This window comes from Entelurus aequoreus, linkage group LG01 (genome assembly GCF_033978785.1).
Source record: "Entelurus aequoreus isolate RoL-2023_Sb linkage group LG01, RoL_Eaeq_v1.1, whole genome shotgun sequence".
Lineage (NCBI taxonomy): Eukaryota > Metazoa > Chordata > Actinopteri > Syngnathiformes > Syngnathidae > Entelurus > Entelurus aequoreus.
The window spans coordinates 86,759,410-86,779,517 of NC_084731.1; the positions used below are offsets into that span (position 1 = coordinate 86,759,410).

A 20,108-nucleotide genomic window follows, 5' to 3' on the forward strand; every position below is an offset into this window, starting at 1 on the left:
AAGACGGCATTACATTTCTTGAAACCAGCAAACTTATACTAAAAACTACTTTATTTTTCTTAATGGAAAGGCAACAAGGCAACCGCTTGTTACTCTCGGGGTCTCCTAGCCGCTCAGGCAAATCATATGGTCTAAAAATGCATTTTCCCATCGATAACATGACATCATCGCGCCAAGTGCGTGCTCTTTCAGTCAAGTAGTGCGCGAGAAATATGTATAGCAGTGGTTCTTAACCTTGTTGGAGGTACCGAACCCCACCAGTTTCATATGCGCATTCACCGAACCCTTCTTTAGTGAAAAATATATATATATATATTTTTTTTCAAATTCAAGACAAAGTTATATGTTTTTAGTAACACTTTAGTATGGGGAACATATTCTAAGGAACAAAGACTTAATTTAGAGTTTTTTGGACACTAGGGGAACATATTCTAAGTAACAAAGACTTAATTTAGAGTTATTTGGTTAGGGTTAGAGGGTTAGGGCCAGGGTTAGAGGGTTAGGGTTATAATAAGGCCATGCCGAATAAGGCATTAATAAGTATTTAATAATGACTAGTTAAGAGCCAATATGTTACTAATTTGCATGTTAATAAGCAACTAATTAATGGTGAATATGTCCCCATACTAAAGTGTTACCATGTTTTTTTTACCGGTGCACAAAATGAACCGTGCATGAACGTCACCTTGTTCAAACAACAAAACCAACACAAATTACACACCTGCAAATCAGTCTGACTTCTGCTGTTGCCGTATCCGTAATACGCAGATAGGGAGAAGTTTTTATTTACACAATGAGTCGGGTGTGTCTTGACCTCCGCCGAACCCCTGAACCCAACTCACCGAACCCCTAGGGTTCGATCGAACCCAGGATAAGAACCACTGATATATACATATATATACTATATATATATATATATATATATTTATATGTATACAGATATATATATATACAGCCCGGCCCCCAGACAAATTTTTTTTTATTGTAATTTTGAATAATTTACCTGAATGTGCATGAACTATTTCTGTTCAAAATAGTTAGAAATGTCACATGTTAAATGTTTAAATATTAACTGTCCGTTTACTGTACTGTGCCAACTGTACTACTTAGGGACAGCGTGGCGAAGTTGGTAGAGTGGCTGTGCCAGCAATCGGAGGGTTGCTGGTTCAATCCCCGCCTTCTGCCATCCTAGTTACGTCCGTTGTGTCCTTGGGCAAGACACTTCACCCTTTGCCCCTGATGGCTGCTGGTTAGCGCCTTGCATGGCAGCTCCCGCCATCAGTTTGTGAATGGGTGAATGTGGAAATAGTGTCAAAGCGCTTTGAGTACCTTGAAGGTAGAAAAGCGCTATACAAGTATAACCCATTTATCATTTATTTACTACTATATGAGTATGTATTTTCTCTTGTTTCATTGAAAATAAAACAGCAAAGTCCATTTGGCTGTCATGTGTTTTAATTATGAGACACAATTGTGTCAAAGTCATGATTTTTTTGTTCATGCTGGAAATAAGAAATTATTACTTTGAAAAAGCAGTTTTATACTTGTGAGTGTTGATGACACAGCTTTGCAACAGTTGATATTCTAGTTTCAAGCATGTTTTACTCAATATAGGTCATCAAATCTCAGCAACAAGCTGTAATATCTTACTGAGATCATTTAGGACCAAAACACTTAAAACAAGTAAAACACTCTAACATAACATCTGCTTAGTGAGAAGAATTATCTTATCAGACAGAAAATAAGCAAATATCACCCTTATTTGAGATATCTAATCTTACTTAGATTTCAGTTTTTGCAGTGCACAAGTATAAAACCGCTTTTTCAAAGTAATAATTTCTTATTTCAAGCGTGAAATTAAAAAAAATCATGACTTTGACACAATTGTGTCTCACAATTAAAACAGATGACAGCCAAATGGACTTTGCGGTTTTATTTTCAATGAAACAATAGAACATACGTACTCATATAGTAGTACAGTTGGCACAGTACAGTAAACGGGACAGTTGATATTTAAACATTTAACATGTGACATTTGTAACTATTTTGAAGAGAAATATTTCATGCACATTCAGGTAAATTCTTCAAAATTATAATTAAAAAAAATTTGGCTGGGGGGCGGGCTGTATATATATGTATATATATATATATATATATATATATATATATATATATATATATATATATATATATATATATATATATTCCTCGCGGACTAATTGATTGAAAGAGCACGCACTTGGCGCAATGATGTCATGTTATGGATGGGAAAATGCATTTTTAGACAACCTGGTGTGTGAATGTGAGTGTGAATGTTGTCTGTCTATCTGTGTTGGCCCTGTGATGAGGTGGCGACTTGTCCAGGGTGTACCCCGCCTTCCGCCCGAATGCAGCTGAGATAGGCTCCAGCACCCCCGCGACCCCAAAAGGGACAAGCGGTAGAAAATGGATGGATGGATGATTTTCCTGAGCGGCTAGGAGACTCCGAGAGTAACAAGCGGTTGCCTTGTTGCCTTTCCATTAAGAAAAATAAAGTAGTTTTTAGTATAAGTTTGCTGGTTTCAAGAAATGTAATGCCGAGCGCATATCATTATGTCAAGATAATGGCACTAGCATTTGCTTAATTTAAGAATATTTTTCAACATATTGAGAAAAATGGTCTCTTTTTTTTTTTTCCTATCAAGAAAAGTGCACTTGTTATTAGTGAGAATATACTTATTTTAAGGTATTTTTGGGTTCATTGAGGTTAGCTAATTTTACATGTTTTGGAAAGTCTTGACAAGCCAAATTTTCTTGTTCTATTGGCAGATAATTTTTCCTTAGTTCAAGTAAATTACCTCTAATTTTTGTATTTATTTTTTCTTGTTTTTGAACACTGACTTTTTGCAGTGTGAGGTATTCGGGCCTGTGCGGCAGATGTTTTCTCCGAATGGCGACCACGTTTTTTTCTTGGGAGGTCACGAGATAGTTAAGTTAAAGTTAAAGTACCAATAATTGTCACACACACACACACACACTAGGTGTGGCGAAATCATTCTCTGCATTTGACCCGTCACCCTTGATCACCCCCTGGGAGGTGAGGGGAGCAGTGAGCAGCAGCGGTGGCCACGCCCTGGAGTCATTTTTGGGTGATTTAACCCCCAATTCCAACCCTTGATGCTGAGTGCCAAGCAGGGAGGTAATGGGTCCTATTTTTATAGTCTTTGGGATGTGAGAACACGCTCCTGTGAAGCCCCCTGAGATGTTTTGGTCCCCACCCTGTTCCTGCTGACCGCCTGCCATTAGACACAGCATCAGCGCGGCGTGAAAAGGCCTCTTTGAAGTGAACACCCCGCCCCACCCTCGGTTGTTGCACGCAAGGAGATGATCAGATTGCGCGTTAGCATGCTTTACACAGCTCCTTAATGGACGCCCCATGTCTACTTGGCTCCCAACCCCACTCAATTCCATTAAGTTCTGGTGAGAGAGTTCATGCATCTCCACCGCATGTTGCCGCCGCCAACTCAGCACAAAGGCAGCTCGTCGTGACGCCATGTTGACGAATGCAGCCTGCAAGCAAGGCTGCCTTGTTGGACGAGTCAGCTGTAAAAGGCATCTGGCGGCGGTTATAGGGCTGGGCGATATATCGAATATACTCGCTATATCGCGGGTTTGTCTCTGTGCGATATAGAAAATGACTATATCGTGATATTCCAGTATACGTTCTCACGCAGTTGCTTTTAGCTGCGGGCATTACACATCTCACTATTTCTTGTCTCTCCTTCTCACAGAGACGTAAAACAAGCGCACCTTCTTACAAACCAAGTTATCATATGAGTTGGGAAATTGTGTTAGATGTAAATATAAACGGAATACAATGATTTGCAAATCCTTTTCAACCCATATTCAATTGAATGCACTACAAAGACAAGATATTTAATGTTCAAACTCATAAACTTTTTTTTTTTTTTCAAATAATAATTAACTTAGAATTTCATGGCTGCAACACGTGCCAAAGAAGTTGGGAAAGGGCATGTTCACCACTGTGTTACATGGCCTTTCCTTTTAACAACACTCAGTAAACGTTTGGGAACTGAGGAGACACATTTTTTAAGCTTCTCAGGTGGAATTCTTTCCCATTCTTGCTTGATGTACAGCTTAAGTTGTTCAACAGTTCGGGGGTCTCCGTTGTGGTATTTTAGGCTTCATAATGCGCCACACATTTTCAATGGGAGACAGGTCTGGACTACAGGCAGGCCAGTCTAGTACCCGCACTCTTTTACTATGAAGCCACGTTGATGTAACACGTGGCTTCGCATTGTCTTGCTGAAATAAGCAGGGGCGTCCATGGTAACGTTGCTTGGATGGCAACATATGTTGCTCCAAAACCTGTATGTACCTTTCAGCATTAATGGCGCCTTCACAGATGTGTAAGTTACCCATGTCTTGGGCACTAATACACCCCCATACCATCACAGATGCTGGCTTTTCAACTTTGCGCCTATAACAATCCGGATGGTTCTTTTCCTCTTTGGTCCGGAGGACACGACGTCCACAGTTAACAAAAACAATTTGAAATGTGGACTCGTCAGACCACAGAACACTTTTCCACTTTGTATCAGTCCATCTTAGATGAGCTCAGGCCCAGCGAAGCCGACGGCGTTTCTGGGTGTTGTTGATAAACGATTTTCGCCTTGCATAGGAGAGTTTTAACTTGCACTTACAGATGTAGCGACCAACTGTAGTTACTGACAGTGGGTTTCTGAAGTGTTCCTGAGCCCATGTGGTGATATCCTTTACACACTGATGTCGCTTGTTGATGCAGTACAGCCTGAGGGATCGAAGGTCACGGGCTTAGCTGCTTACGTGCAGTGATTTCTCCAGATTCTCTGAACCTTTTGATTATATTACGGACCGTAGATGGTGAAATCCCTAAATTCCTTGCAATAGCTGGTTGAGAAAGGTTTTTCTTAAACTGTTCAACAATTTGCTCACGCATTTGTTGACAAAGTGGTGACCCTCACCCCATCCTTGTTTGTGAATGACTGAGCATTTCATGGAATCTACTTTTATACCCAATCATGGCACCCACCTGTTCCCAATTTGCCTGTTCACCTGTGGGATGTTCCAAATAAGTGTTTGATGAGCATTCCTCAACTTGATCAGAATTTATTGCCACCTTTCCCAACTTCTTTGTCACGTGTTGCTGGCATCAAATTCTAAAGTTAATCATTATTTGCACAAAAAAAATGTTTATGAGTTTGAACATCAAATATGTTGTCTTTGTAGCATATTCAACTGAATATGGGTTTAAAATGATTTGCAAATCATTGTAATCCGTTTATATTTGCATCTAACACAATTTCCCAACTCATATGGAAACGGGGTTTGTACATACTTCACATACTGTCGCGCATGCAACGTCATACGCCCTCGCCGAGCAGAGAGGTAGCGGCATGGTAACATTAGGCTGTGATGCTAGCGGTGTGGTGCGAGTGGTAATACGAGAGAAAGAAGGTGCGAATCTGGTAACAAATGGAGGAAGAATCATTAATTCCCAAGAAAAACAGCAGGGGGTCCATCGTCTGGCGGTGGTTTGGCTTCAAGCGGGAAGATGTTGAACAGACAACCGTAATATGTCAAGTATGCGGCAAAAGCCTTGCTACAAAAAGTAGCATTACTGCTAATTTGTAGCATGCTGGTTTTACGAGCAGAGGAGCATGTTCGGCAGCGCACAAACACAGAGTACTTAAAAGCAGACACGGTGTGTAGACAGAAAAGGGAGAACGGACGCATTTTGGCTTGAAAAATAACGATAAAGCCTGCTCGGTGGCCTTGTGGTTAGAGTGTCCGCCCTGAGATTGGTAGGTCGTGAGTTCAAACCCCCGGCCGAGTCGTACCAAAGACTATACAAATGGGACCCATTACCTCCCTGCTTGGCACTCAGCATCAAGGGTTGGAATTGGGGGTTAAATCACCAGAAATGATTCCCGGGCGCGGCCAACGCTGCTGCTCACTGCTCCCCTCACCTCCCAGGGGGTGGAACAAGGGGATGGGTCGAATGCAGAGAGTAATTTCACCACACCTAGTGTGTGTGTGACTATCAGGGGTACTTTAACTTTAACCCTTAATACTTCTAAATCACTAATCCTCGCCTCCATGGTGACAAATAAAGTAGGTTTCTCACAAGTATCATCCCTGCAGGACGAGGAATAGCTAAACATGCTTCACTACACACAGTAGGAGGATACAATAGCTCACCGTCGTCACCGCTAACAAAAGGTGGCGCGCCTGAATGTAAACAAACGCCATGGGTGGATCTACACCTGACATCCACTGTAATGATACCAAGTACAAGAGCGTATCAAGTGGATACTACTATGATTACATCGATTTTTTTCATCGTCACAAAATCTTTTTTCCTTTTTAAAAAATTCATATTATGTTTATAAACTCAGGAAATACGTCCCTGGACACATGAGGACTTTAAATATGACCAATGTATGGTCCTGTAACGACTTGGTATCGGATCGATACCTACATTTGTGGTATCATCCAAAACTAATGTAAAGTATCCAAACAACAGAATAATAAGTGATTATTACATTTTAACAGAAGTGTAGATAGAACATGTTGAAACGGAAAATAAGCAGATATTAACAGTAAATGAACAAGTAGATTAATAATCCGTTTTTACAGCTTGTCCTTTATAATTTTTAACAAAATAATAGAATGGAAAATGACACAATATGTTACTGCATAAGTCGGCAGCTAAAGTAGGAGCCTTGGTTTGTTTACTTATTACTAAAAGACAAGTTGTCTAGAATGTTCACTATTTTATTTAAGGACAAAATTGTTCTTTGATTGCAATAAGTGAAGTGAAGTGAATTATATTTATATAGCGCTTTTCTCTAGTGACTCAAAGCGCTTTTACATAGTGAAACCCATTATCTAAGTTACATTTAAACCAGTGTGGGTGGCACTGGGAGCAGGTGAGTAAAGTGTCTTGCCCAAGGACACAACGGCAGTGACTAGGAAGGCGGAAGCGGGGATCGAACCTGGAACCCTCAAGTTGCTGGCACGGCCACTCTACCAACCGAACTATACCGCCCGTAAGAAACATATGTTTAATGTACTGTAAGATTTTTTGTTGAAATAAAGCCAATAATGCCATTTTTGTGGTCCCCTTTATTCAAAAAAGTATCAAAAGGTATTGAAAATTACCGGAATACATTTTTGTACCGGTACCGGTACCAAAATATTGGTATTGGGACAACCCTACATCAGATTATTATATAACATCTCAGATACAAGCAGTCCTGCTTGAAGCAGTACTAAGTAACTTTTCAACTTTCATAAAATATTTGGATAACTTTTGGGATGATACATGGACTTACAACCAGTTGAGAGACACCTCTGTCATGGCCTGTTTCCATTACCCCTAGGAATGCGCAAAACCGAAATATCGCAATAAGAGACTCTCAAATATCGCCAAAACATTTTTTGCGCTCTCAGGATGTGTTTTTTGAGACGTTTCGATATTGAAGTTTTTCGCAAAAGCATGACAGAAACACTTTTTTTCCGCATTTCGAGGTCACCTAAATACCAATGCAGGACAACTAGGGCGGACAAAAAATATTAATGGAAACACCTTCAAGTCGCAAATGTACTTTATGGAAATTTTATAAATATCGCTTTTATTTTGCTAAAAACTGCTAGTGGCACTTGCCCAACAAAAGAGTTCCTAGTTTGTCGGAATTTCAACTGGGACGCCTCTCGAGGTCGGACCTACGACTCGGGAAGTCGGAGCATTCTCACCACGTTTCAAAGATGGCTGCTCTGGATGTAAACAAGGATGTCCGTTTTTATGATATTGATTGATTGAGACTTTTATTAGTAGATTGCACAGTACAGTACATATTCCGTACAATTGACCACTAAATGGTAACACCCGAATAAGTTTTTCAACTTGTTTAAGTCGGGGTCCACTTAAGAGAAATGGACATTGAAACAGTGTAGGTCTGACTTGGTAGGATATGTACAGCAAGTAGTGGACATAGAGAGATCAGAAAACATAAGAACAAGTATATACATTTGATTATTTACATTTGATTATTTACAATCCGGGAAGATGGGACATGGAAGGGGGAGGGATATCCGTTATAACCACTTCTGATTAGTTTTTGTCGCAGTAAATCAGCCATAAACAATGTATTGTTGTACGTTTTTATATGCTAACTACATTCATTTCATGTGGTATACTCTGTACGTCGCAAAAAAGGTTGCAAAAAATAGTGCATATTCTTTCTTAAGTTGTTTATTTTCAGACAAGGCAAGTGCAAAAATAGCTTTCGTGGATGTGGCCTTCTAGATTTCCGACATCATAACTGGACATAACTGGCAGCATTATACTGCTGTCCTGGTAGAAGTAGCAAAACGACCAAAGAAACGAAAAGTTTTGCCTGAGTACACAAAAATAAGAAAAAGGAAGCTTAAGGATCAACACTGGCTTAAAGGGAAACTTCGGTTTTTTTCAACCTGGGCCCTGTTTTCATAATTTTTTCTGTATATGTGAGTGCTGGATAAAACATTTTTTGAGGTCGCGCCAGTATTGAGCAGGGCAGGCAGCCTCCAGCCCAGCTAACGCTCGTACACAGGGCAACTGGCTCTCGTCAAAATTCGGCCTATAAACATGCATTTTTTTCACACTGACAGGCTCAGATAGTTACAATGAGTGTCCGACAACATACTAGAAAGGAGAAATTAACGTATGTCTCTACCTTTAGCTGGAGATCGCTGTTTGTTGTGAGCTGTGTCCAAATCTCACCACGCTACAAATCTCGTTCCGAAATCTCGCGATAACTCGCGACAAAACACCGGTGGAAAAACAGTTACCTGACTGAGGTGAAGAGAGACGACCGAAGTGATTTTGTATTGGACTAAGTTAGGACTTCGGTAATCCAACAGAAAATCACTTCAGTCATCTCTCTTCACCTCAGTCAGGTAACTGTTTTTCCACCGGTGTTTTGTCGCGAGTTATCGCGAGATTTCGGAACGAGATTTGTAGCGTGGTGAGATTTGGACACAGCTCACAACAAACAGCGATCTCCAGCTAAAGGTAGAGACATACGTTAATTTCTCCTTTCTAGTATGTTGTCGGACACTCATTGTAACTATCTGAGCCTGTCAGTGTGAAAAAAATGCATGTTTATAGGCCGAATTTTGACGAGAGCCAGTTGCCCTGTGTACGAGCGTTAGCTGGGCTGGAGGCTGCCTGCCCTGCTCAATACTGGCGCGACCTCAAAAAATGTTTTATCCAGCACTCACATATACAGAAAAAATTATGAAAACAGGGCCCAGGTTGAAAAAAACCGAAGTTTCCCTTTAAGTGAGCTCACAGACGTGGAGGGCATTTTCGACTCTGGTCCTGCTAAATTAGGAAGTGATTTTCAATGCTTAAATCAAAAATGCTAATGCTAATGTTAGCTGTTGGAAATGTATGTGTTAGCAATAAATCGCCATCAGCTTCATCGTTCCACACTGACACGACCAGCCACGCAACAAACTCAAAAGTACTGTATGAAGAAAAAAACAATGACTGCAAAAGTAAAGTTTAAGTCCAATAAGTAGGTTCCAACTGTGGAAAGATCAGTCATTGTGGTATCGTTGTGTCAGTTTGTGTATACGTGACAGTAGTTTCGGACCATTTACCACGCTATGCGCCGGGCCTCATGGGAAATGTGGTCTTCCTTCAGGCAAAACACTACCGCTTTGGCCCACTAAAATCAACCAAAACTGAAAGTTCTTAAGTGGGGCTTTAACTATAGAGCAGTGATCCTCAAATTTCGGTACAAGCACCAGTAATGGTGCATAAGCTCCATCTAGTGGTACACCGACGAATCACTTATTATGCGCAATAGATCTTAATTGATACATTTTTTAAATACACACACTCTTACTGTTCAAACTGTGTGTAATGTTACCGTGGCCAAAAATAATGAATACACTTTTAACAAAATGAGACCTCTACCTTGTTTTTAATGACTACTTAGGCCTACTACGCTACTGTATTTTAATGTTGGTCATTATAGTGGCACTTGGAGAGCCACTTTTTTTTAAGGTGGTACTTCGTGTCAGACGTTTGAGAACCACTGCTATAGAGGATTAAATTGGAGAAAATGTAGTTTTGAAATAAATCTTGAATAAATTTAAATGTGACAGGAATAGCTATAAATGGAATTGAATACATAAATGTGTTCGTAAATGTCAGTAATGTATCAAATGTACAATTACATGAAATGCAATGAGGGCCAAAACTTAATTCTACTTGATTTTGATTAAATAAATCATTAAATCCTAAAACAATTAACCCGGGCGCGGCACCGCTGCTGCCCACTGCTCCCCTCACCTCCCAGGGGGTGAACAAGGGGATGGGTCAAATGCAGAGGACAAATTTCACCACACCTAGTGTGTGTGTGACAATCATTGGTACTTTAACTTTAACTTTAAATAAATCGTAGCACAAATTAATCATGAAATAATTAAATAAGTAGTGAAATGATTAATTAATCTTGAAATAATTGAATACATTGTGAAATAATTAATTAAACCATTATATAGTTAAATAAATCACTAAACCTTTAAAACTCTAGTAAAATTGTGAAATAATAAATAAGATAAATAAATAAATCAATAAATAATTAATTAAATGGTAAAATAATTACATGTAATTAAATAAATTGTGAAATAATTAATTAAACCATTATATAGTTAAATAAATCATTAAACCTTTAAATTCTTGTAATATTTTGAAATAATAAATAAGATAATTAAATAAATCATTAAATAATTAATTACATTGTAAAATAATTACATATAATTAAATAAATTGTGAAATAATTAATTACATTGTAAAATAATTCAATTGTGAAATAATTAAATCATGAAATAAAAAAGAAATCTTGAAATAACTAATTAAATAAATACATAATCAAACCATGAAATAATTGATACAATTAATTAAATGTATCCTTAAATAACTAATGAAATATTTAAATTGTGAAATGAGTAAATCATGAAATAATGAAATCAATAATCAATTAAATGAATAAACAATAAATGTAATTGTACGTTAAATACATTAATGTCACATTTAATAACACAATGATGTATTTAATTCCAATTGTAAGTAATTTTAACACATTCAAGTAATTATTTAAAGATTTTTTCCCCATTTAACCCTCCATAGTTAACATCTAAATGTCCCCCAATAAACACAAGTTTTTTTTTTTGTCATTTCAAAAAATTTAAACATGGTGGGCTATAGGCTACTAGGAGCTGGCAGCTACACAACAGCTAAGCACACAATAGCACACAAGCTAGATATGCGCTATACATTTTCATAATAAATAATAATTGCGGTCTAAAACTGCACATTTGTCAATATAAACACGTATCAAATAATTTTAGTTAACGTTAGTCATGTACTTAGCAAAACATCCAGTAACAAACGTGTCCGCGTCGTTCAACTTACAGCCACTAGGTGCTGTTAACAATTAATTATCGCTCCAGTTTAACCTAAAGACAGCATCAGTCCATTTCAGATGGTTGATAATAAATAGTTTAGGGTTTTTCACACCTGCCATTTCACTTGATCAAACTATTTTGAACATTCAACGCTACAAAATAATACAAGTTTGAATGATCCGTGTTGATATCGTACCGGATCAATATCGACATCCACCTAGATTCAAGGGCACATCATCGATATGGTGTCGGAAGTGAAAAAGTTGTACAGACCGATACAACCAACCGTTATCTGCTTGAAAATGAGACGTAAGATCATACTGGTATCGTATTTTCCTGACAATCATGATGGAATGGCGATCGGGTATTGGTAAGAAAGCCAATATCGACCATTACAAACTACTAAACGTGTGTATGATTCGTGCTGATATCGTATCGCATCAGTATCAGACAACATTCAAGGATCCGGTATCAGTAAGGGAAGTGAAGAAGTTGTATCCTACATAATGCTTTGTCTCACTTTTAATACATTGTATTTTTGCAATATGCCGAGGGCCTATAACAACACAAGGCGTGATCCAAAAAATGGCCCCCGGGCCGATGGTTGGATACCCCATTGCTCTTTTGCTGTGTTTTGTGTCTTCAGACAGATGCTGTGATTATATAAGTGTGCATCTCACGCAACAGGAAGCCAGCGGAGAGTCAGAGCACTGTGAAATAAAAGCATGAAGTATTTATGGGCCAGAGGACAGGCTCCCCCCCCCCCTCCATCTTGGCGGCGTCCCCCCCAGGCTGTGACGTCGCGCCGCGTGACGCCGCTGACGTCAGAAGAAGTGAGACGACGTTTAGTCAAGAGCAAACGCTAATCTTTAAGTGTGCGTCCTCACCTACTTCCTGTGCTTTTATTTTGTCATCTGTCATCTTGTTTGACTAAAACATAAAAACATTGTCTTTTTTTTTTACAACCACGCCCATCAATGACATTGCATTGACGCTGCAGTTCAAAATTTGTCAGATAGAGGATCTTTGACTGGCGTTTTTTTCAGTAGATTCTTTAAAACTAGCAAGGCGCTCCTGTCATAGAGGATCTTTGACCGTAGGGTTTTTGCAGTAGGCCAGCAGAGTGCTCCTGGCATGTAAAGGATCTTTGACTCGTGTTTTTGCAGGAGGACCCTACAAAAAGCCAAGCATTCTTGTCGTATAGAGGATCTTTGACTTGTGTTTTTCAGCAGGTTATTAAAAATCAGCAGAGCACTCCTGTCATAAAAGGGATCTTTGGCTAGTGTTTTTTTTTTCAAAAGATCTTTAAAAACAGCAGAGCCCTCCTGTCGAATATAGGATCTTTGGCTCATTTTTTTTCCTTAGTAGATTCCTTAAAACCATTAGTGTTCCCTTTATATAACGGATCTTTGACTTGTGTTTTTGCAGGAGGTCCCTACAAAAAGCCAGGCATTCTTGTCGTATAGAGGATCTTTGACTTGTGTTTTTCAGGAAGTTATTAAAAAAAAGCAGAGCACTCCTGTCATAAAAGGGATCTTTGGCTAGTGTTTTTTTTTCAAAAGATCTTTAAAAACAGCAGAGCCCTCCTGTCAAATGTAGGATCTTTGGCTCATTTTTTTTCCTTAGTAGATTCCTTATAACCATTAGTGTTCCCTTTATATAACGGATCTTTGACTTGTGTTTTTGCAGGAGGTCCCTACAAAAAGCCAGGCATTCTTGTCGTATAGAGGATCTTTGACTTGTGTTTTTCAGGAAGTTATTTAAAAAAAACAGAGCACTCCTGTCATAAAAGGGATCTTTGGCTAGTGTTTTTTTTTCAAAAGATCTTTAAAAACAGCAGAGCCCTCCTGTCAAATGTAGGATCTTTGGCTCATTTTTTTTCCTTAGTACAGGGGTCGGCGACCCGCGGCTCCGGAGCCGCATGCGGCTCTTTGACCACTCTGATGCGGCTCAGCTACATACTTGCCGACCCCCCGATTTTCCCAGGAGACTTATGGATCTCAGTGTCTCTCATTAATAACTCCCAGGGAAAAAATAATCCTATTTAGACTATAAATACTAGATAAAGGGCGTGCCCTGATTGCACTGCAGTAATTGTCCTCTATAGCATTTACATACAGCGTGCCAGTCCAGCCGCATGTTGCATGTTGTTATTAATCGCACACACAGGAGACAGCAAAGCATACTTACTCATCAGCCACACAGCTTACACTGACGGTAGCCGTATCAAACAACTTTAACATTGTTACGTTACAAATATGCGCCACACTGTGAACCCACACCAAAAAAGAATGAAAAACACATTTCTGGAGAACATCTGCACTGTAACACAACATAAACACAACACAACCATTACCCAGAATCCCATGCAGTCCTAACTCTTCCGGTCTAGATTATACACCCCGCTACCACAACCCCCCCACACATCAACCCCCCCCCCCCCCCCTCTCCTTGCGTTGGTTGAGCGGAAGAGTTAGGGCTGCATGGGATTCTGGGTATTGGTACCGTCAGTGTAAGATGTGTATTGGTACCGTCAGTGTCAGATGTGTATTGGTACCGTCAGTGTAAGATGTGTGGTTGCTGAACTAGTACGGAAGAGTTAGTGCTACATGGGATTCTGGGTATTGGCACCGTCAGTGTAAGATGTGTGGTTGCTGAGGTAGTACGCCTTGCTGTCACTTACGTGTGGTCAAGCAGGTACACTGTTAGGGAAGACTGTAGAGGGCGGTGTCATCACGCTCTGATGTTCGGGAGTCTCCCGGGGAAAAATGAGAGGATTGGCAAGTATGACGCTATCAAGCGCCATTCATTCAAAACTCGCGGGCTGCACTAACATCAAATGTCCACATTAAAGTGCGTGCCGGTGCGTGTGTCGGAGACCCCTGGTTAATTTAGCACAAAGCATTTAAAGGCCTACTGAAATGAATTTTTTTTATTTAAACGGGGATAGCAGATCTATTCTATGTGTCATACTTGATCATTTCGCGATATTGCCATATTTTTGCTGAAAGGATTTAGTATAGAACAACGACGATAAAGATTGCAACTTTTGGTATCTGATAAAAAAAAGGCTTGCACCTACCGGAAGTAGCGTGACGTAGTCAGTTGAACATATACGCAAAGTTCCCTATTGTTTACAATGATGGCCGCATGAAGTGAGAGAGATTCGGACCGAGAAAGCGACAATTTCCCCATTAATTTGAGCGAGGATGAAAGATTTGTGGATGAGTAAAGTGCAAGTGAAGGACTAGTGGGGAGTTGAAGCTATTCAGATAGGGAAGATGCTGTGAGAGCCGAGGGTGACCTGATATTCAGCTGGGAATGACTACAACAGTAAATAAACACAAGACATATATATACTCTATTAGCCACAACACAACCAGGCTTATATTTAATATGCCACAAATTAATCCTGCATAAAAACACCTGCGTGTTTGTTATGCTAGCTCCTAGCTCCTCTGCTAGCTCCTAGCTCCATAGAACACGCCAATACAATTCAAACACCTGATCAACACACACAATCACTCAGCCCAAAAGACCGTTCACCTAACCCAAGGTTCATAAAGCTTATATATTTTTAAAAAGTTAGTACGTGACGCGCACGTACGGTACGGTACGTGTTATGCTAGCTCCTAGCTCCTCTGCTAGCTCCTAGCTCCATAGAACACGCCAATACAATTCAAACACATGATCAACACACACAATCACTCAGCCCAAAAGACCGTTCACCTAACCCAAGGTTCATAAAGCTTATATATTTTAAAAAAGTTACGTACATACGCAAAAAAAAGCCAAAGCTGCATACTCACAGTAGCACGTCTGCGTCTTTGTCATCCAAATCAAAGTAATCCTGGTAAGAGTCTGTGTTGTCCCAGTTCTCTACAGGCGTCTGTGTATCCAAATCAAAAGTCCTCCTGGTTAGAGTCTCTGTTATCCGAGTTCTTCCATCTTGACTGCATCTTCCGGGAATGTAAACAAAGAAGCGCCGGCTGTGTACTGTTGTGGCTGACTACGTTCGAAAAATACGTCCATTTCGCACCGACAACTTTCTTCTTTGCTTGCTTGGCTTCCTTCTCCATAATGCAATGAACATGATTGAAACAGATTCACGAACACAGATGTCCAGAATACTGTGGAATTATGAAATGAAAAGAGAGCTTTTTCGTATCGGCTTCAATGTGGAAGGCATACCCGTGTTCGCCGGGCTACGTCACACGCATACGTCATCCGCAGAGGCGTTTCGAACCGGAAGTTTAGCGGCAAATTTAAAATGTCACTTTATAAGTTAACCCGGCCGTATTGGCATGTGTTATAATGTTAAGATTTCATCATTGATATATAAACTATCAGACTGCGTGGTCGGTAGTAGTGGGTTTCAGTAGGCCTTTAAGCTCTGTATGCAGTGTTTTTCATTTTAAATTGTAAATTTTTTTTGTGGCTCCCATCACTTTCTTTAATTTGTGAAACTTGCCAAAATGGCTCTTTGAGTGGTAAAGGTTGCCGACCCATGCCTTAGTAGATTCCTTATAACCATTAGTGTTCCCTTTATATAACGGATCTTTGACTTGTGTTTTTGCAGGAGGTCCCTACAAAAAGCCAAGCATTCTTGTCGTATAGAAGATCTTTGACTTGTGTTTTTCAGCAGGTTATTAAAAATCAGCACAGCACTCCTGTCATAAAAGGGATCTTTGGCTAGTGTTTTTTTTCAAAAGATCTTTAAAAACAGCAGAGCCCTCCTGTCAAATATAGGATCTTTGGCTCATTTTTTTCCTTAGTAGATTCCTTATAACCATTAGTGTTCCCTTTATATAACGGATCTTTGACTTGTGTTTTTGCAGGAGGACCCTACAAAAAGCCAGGCATTCTTGTCGTATAGAGGATCTTTGACTTGTGTTTTTCAGGAAGTTATTAAAAAAAAAGCAGAGCACTCCTGTCATAAAAGGGATCTTTGGTTAGTGTTTTTTTTCAAAAGATCTTTAAAAACAGTAAAGTGCTCCTGTCAAATATAGGATCTTTGGCTCATTTTTTTCCCCTTAGTAGATTCCTTAAAACCAGTAGTGTTCCCTTTATATAAGGGATCTTTGACTAGCGTTTTTTTCAGTCTGTCCTTAAAAACAGTAGAGCGTTCCAGGCGTATAAAGGATCTTTGACCAGTGTTTTTGCAGTAGAACCTTAATATAAGTAACACGCTCCTGTCGAATACAGGATCTTTGAATGGTTATTTTAAGTAGATTCCTTAAAAACAGCCGAGTGCTCCAGTTATATATATAGGATCTTTGAGCCTTGTTTTTGTAGTAAATACTTAAAAACAGTAGAACTCTCCTGTCGAACATAGGATCTTTGACTAGCGTTTTTTTTTTCCAGTAGGGCTCTAAAAAAATAGCAGCTTTCTCCTGTCGTATATAGGATCTTCGACCTGTGGTTTTTGCAGTAGAAGCTTAAAATAAGTAACGCGCTCCTGTCAAATACAGGATCTTTGAATGGTTAATTTCAGTAGATTCCTTAAAAACAGCCGAGTGCTCCAGTTATATATATAGGATCTCTGAGCCCTGTTTTTGTAGTAGGTACTTAAAAACAGTAGAGCTCTCCTGTCGAACATAGGATCTTTGACTAGCGTTTTTTTTTCAGTAGGTCTCTAAAAAATAGCAGCGTGCTCCTGTCATATATAGGATCTTTGACCTGTGGTTTTTGCAGTAGAAGCTTAAAATAAGTAACGCGCTCCTGTCAAATACAGGATCTTTGAATGGTTATTTTCAGTAGATCCTTTAAAACAGCATAGTGCTCTTGTCATATATAGGATCTTTGACTGCAGTGTTTGTTTCAGTAGATCCTTAAAAAACATCAGAGTGATTCTGTCATAAATAAGATTTTTGACCACTGTTTTTCCAGTAGATGATTAAAAACAGCAGAGTGATCTTGTCATATATAGGATCTTTGACTGGTGTCCAGCACCCCCAAAAGGGACAAGCGGTAGAAAATGGATGGATGGATTGGTGTCCTGTTTTCAGTAGATCCAAACAGCAGACTGCTCCTGTCATATATAGGATCTTTGACTAGTGTTTATTTCCCCAGTAGATCCTTTAAAACAAACAGTGTGCTCCTGTCATTTATAGGATCTTTGACAAGTATTTTTGCATTAGGTTGCTAAAGACAGCGTACCTGTCGTATAAAGGATCTTTGAATAGTGTAAGCATATTGACTCTGTTTATAAATATGTTAGCTATGGGGAGTTAAAATGATATATACAAACCCCGTTTCCATATGAGTTGGGAAATTGTGTTAGATGTAAATATAAACGGAATACAATGATTCGCAAATCATTTTCAACCCATATTCAGTTGAATATGCTACAAAGACAACATATTTGATGTTCAAACTGATAAACATTTTTTTTTTTTTAACAAATAATCATTAACTTTAGAAGTTGATGCCAGCAACACGTGACAAAGAAGTTGGGAAAGGTGGCAATAAATACTAATAAAGTTGAGGAATGCTCATCAAACACTTATTTGGAACATCCCACAGGTGTGCAGACAACATATGCTGCCATCTAAGCGCCGTCTTTTTCATGGACGCCCCTGCTTATTTCAGCAAGACAATGCCAAGCCACATTCAGCACGTGTTACAACAGCGTGGCTTCGTAAAAAAAAAAAGTGCTGGTACTTTCCTGGCCCGCCTGCAGTCCAGACCTGTCTCCCATCGAAAATGTGTGGCGCATTACGAAGCGTAAAATACGACAGCGGAGTTGAACGACTGAAGCTCTACATCAGGGGTGTCAAACGTACGGCCCGGGGGCCAGATCAGGCCCGCGAACAGGTTTTATCTGTCCCGCGGGACGAGTTTGCTAAGCATGAAAATCAACCTGAATTTGTTCAATGAAAGAAACTGCTGTTCTAAATGTGTCCACTGGATTATTTGAGCAATTATTGGTATCTTCGTAGATGATGCTACATATGTACAAAATAAACCACATGATGTTAGTACATCAGGAAAATGATCAAACTACATAAATAAAATACTGTAATTTGATTTTAATATAATTTTTTTATTTTGATAGATTGAAAATGAACACCAATTAATTGACTGATGAACATGATCACATATTTTATTCAGAAAATATAAATAAAGACAAATAAAGGGAAAATATTAACTATTATAAACTACTAAAATATTATACTATTAACCACAACATGTAAGTGTAAAAAAAACAATTTGTACAATTTCAGAATGTGCTTGTTCTATTTTTAAACAAAGAAAACCGTCTGAAGTTGTCTTTATTTTTAAGTTATCGTGCCGTGATTTTACCAGTCCGGCCCACTTAGGAGTAGATTTTTCTCCATGTGGCCCCCAATCTAAAATGAGTTTGACACCCCTGCTCTACATAAAACAAGAATGGGAAAGAATTCCACTTTCAAAAGCTTCAACAATTAGTTTCCTCAGTTCCCAATCGTTTATTGAGTGTTGCTAAAAGAAAAGGTGATGTAACACAGTGGTGAACATGCCCTTTCCCAACTACTTTGGCACGTGTTGCAGCCATGAAATTCTAAGTTAATTATTATTTGCAAAAAAAAAAACAACGTTTATGAGTTTGAACATCTGCGATGAGGTGGCGACTTGTCCAGGGTGTACGCCGCCTTCCGCCCGATTGTAGCTGAGAGGGAATAAGCGGTAGAAAAAATGGATGGATGGATGGATGGATGGAGTTTGAACATCCAATATGTTGTCTTTGTAGTGCATTCAACTGAATATGGGTTGAAAAGGATTTGCAAATCATTGTATTCCGTTTATATTTACATCTAACACAGGGGTGTCAAACTCATTTTAAATGGGGGGCCACATGGAGAAAAATCACGGCACGATAACTTAAAAATAAAGACAACTTCAGTGAACAATGGGAGACCGGGCTTTCTGCTCCGCTGCTCCTAGTCTGTGGAACACTCTCCCTGACCACCTGAGGGCACCACAGACTGTGGATGCTTCTAAAAAAGGCTTTAAACCCTTCTTTTTAAAAAAACCTTTTTTTTTTTTTTTTTAGATATATGCATACTAGTTTTAGCTATTTGGCTGTTTTAGTTTTTATTTATTTTTTATTATGTTTTTATTTTTTCTAATTTATTTATTTATTTTATTTTATTTTTTAAATACACTGTAGCACTTTGAGGTTGTTTACTCAATGTAAAGTGCTTTTTACAAATACAATCTATTATTATTATTATTATTAAAAAAATAATATAAAAATCAAATTACAGGATGTTATTAATGTAGTTTGCTTACATCGTGTGGTTTTCTTTTTTTAATTTTTTTACATATGTAGCATAATCTAGAAAGACACAAATAATTGCTATTGTGACATCTAGTGGACACAATTAAAACAGCAGTTTCTTTCATTCAAAAATTTCGGCTAATTTTTATACGTAGTAAACTCATCCCGCGGGCCGGATAAAACCTGTTCACGGGCCTGATCCGGCCCACGGGCCTTACGTTTGACACCCCTGATCTAACACAATTTCCCAACTCATATGGAAACGGGGTTTGTAATAAAGAAAATAAAGAATAATAGCCCTGCGTGTCTTTCCTTTATTGAAAATGTTTAGTCGAAAACA

General features: G+C 38.9%; 1 protein-coding gene across 1 annotated transcript in view; it reads right to left on the reverse strand.

Moving 5' to 3' along the window:
• The window catches only part of LOC133658235 (ras-related protein Rap-2a-like), a 28,211-nt gene that overhangs the window by 7,060 nt on the left and 1,043 nt on the right, over nt 1-20,108 (reverse strand). The gene's annotated exons all lie outside the window — the stretch shown is intronic.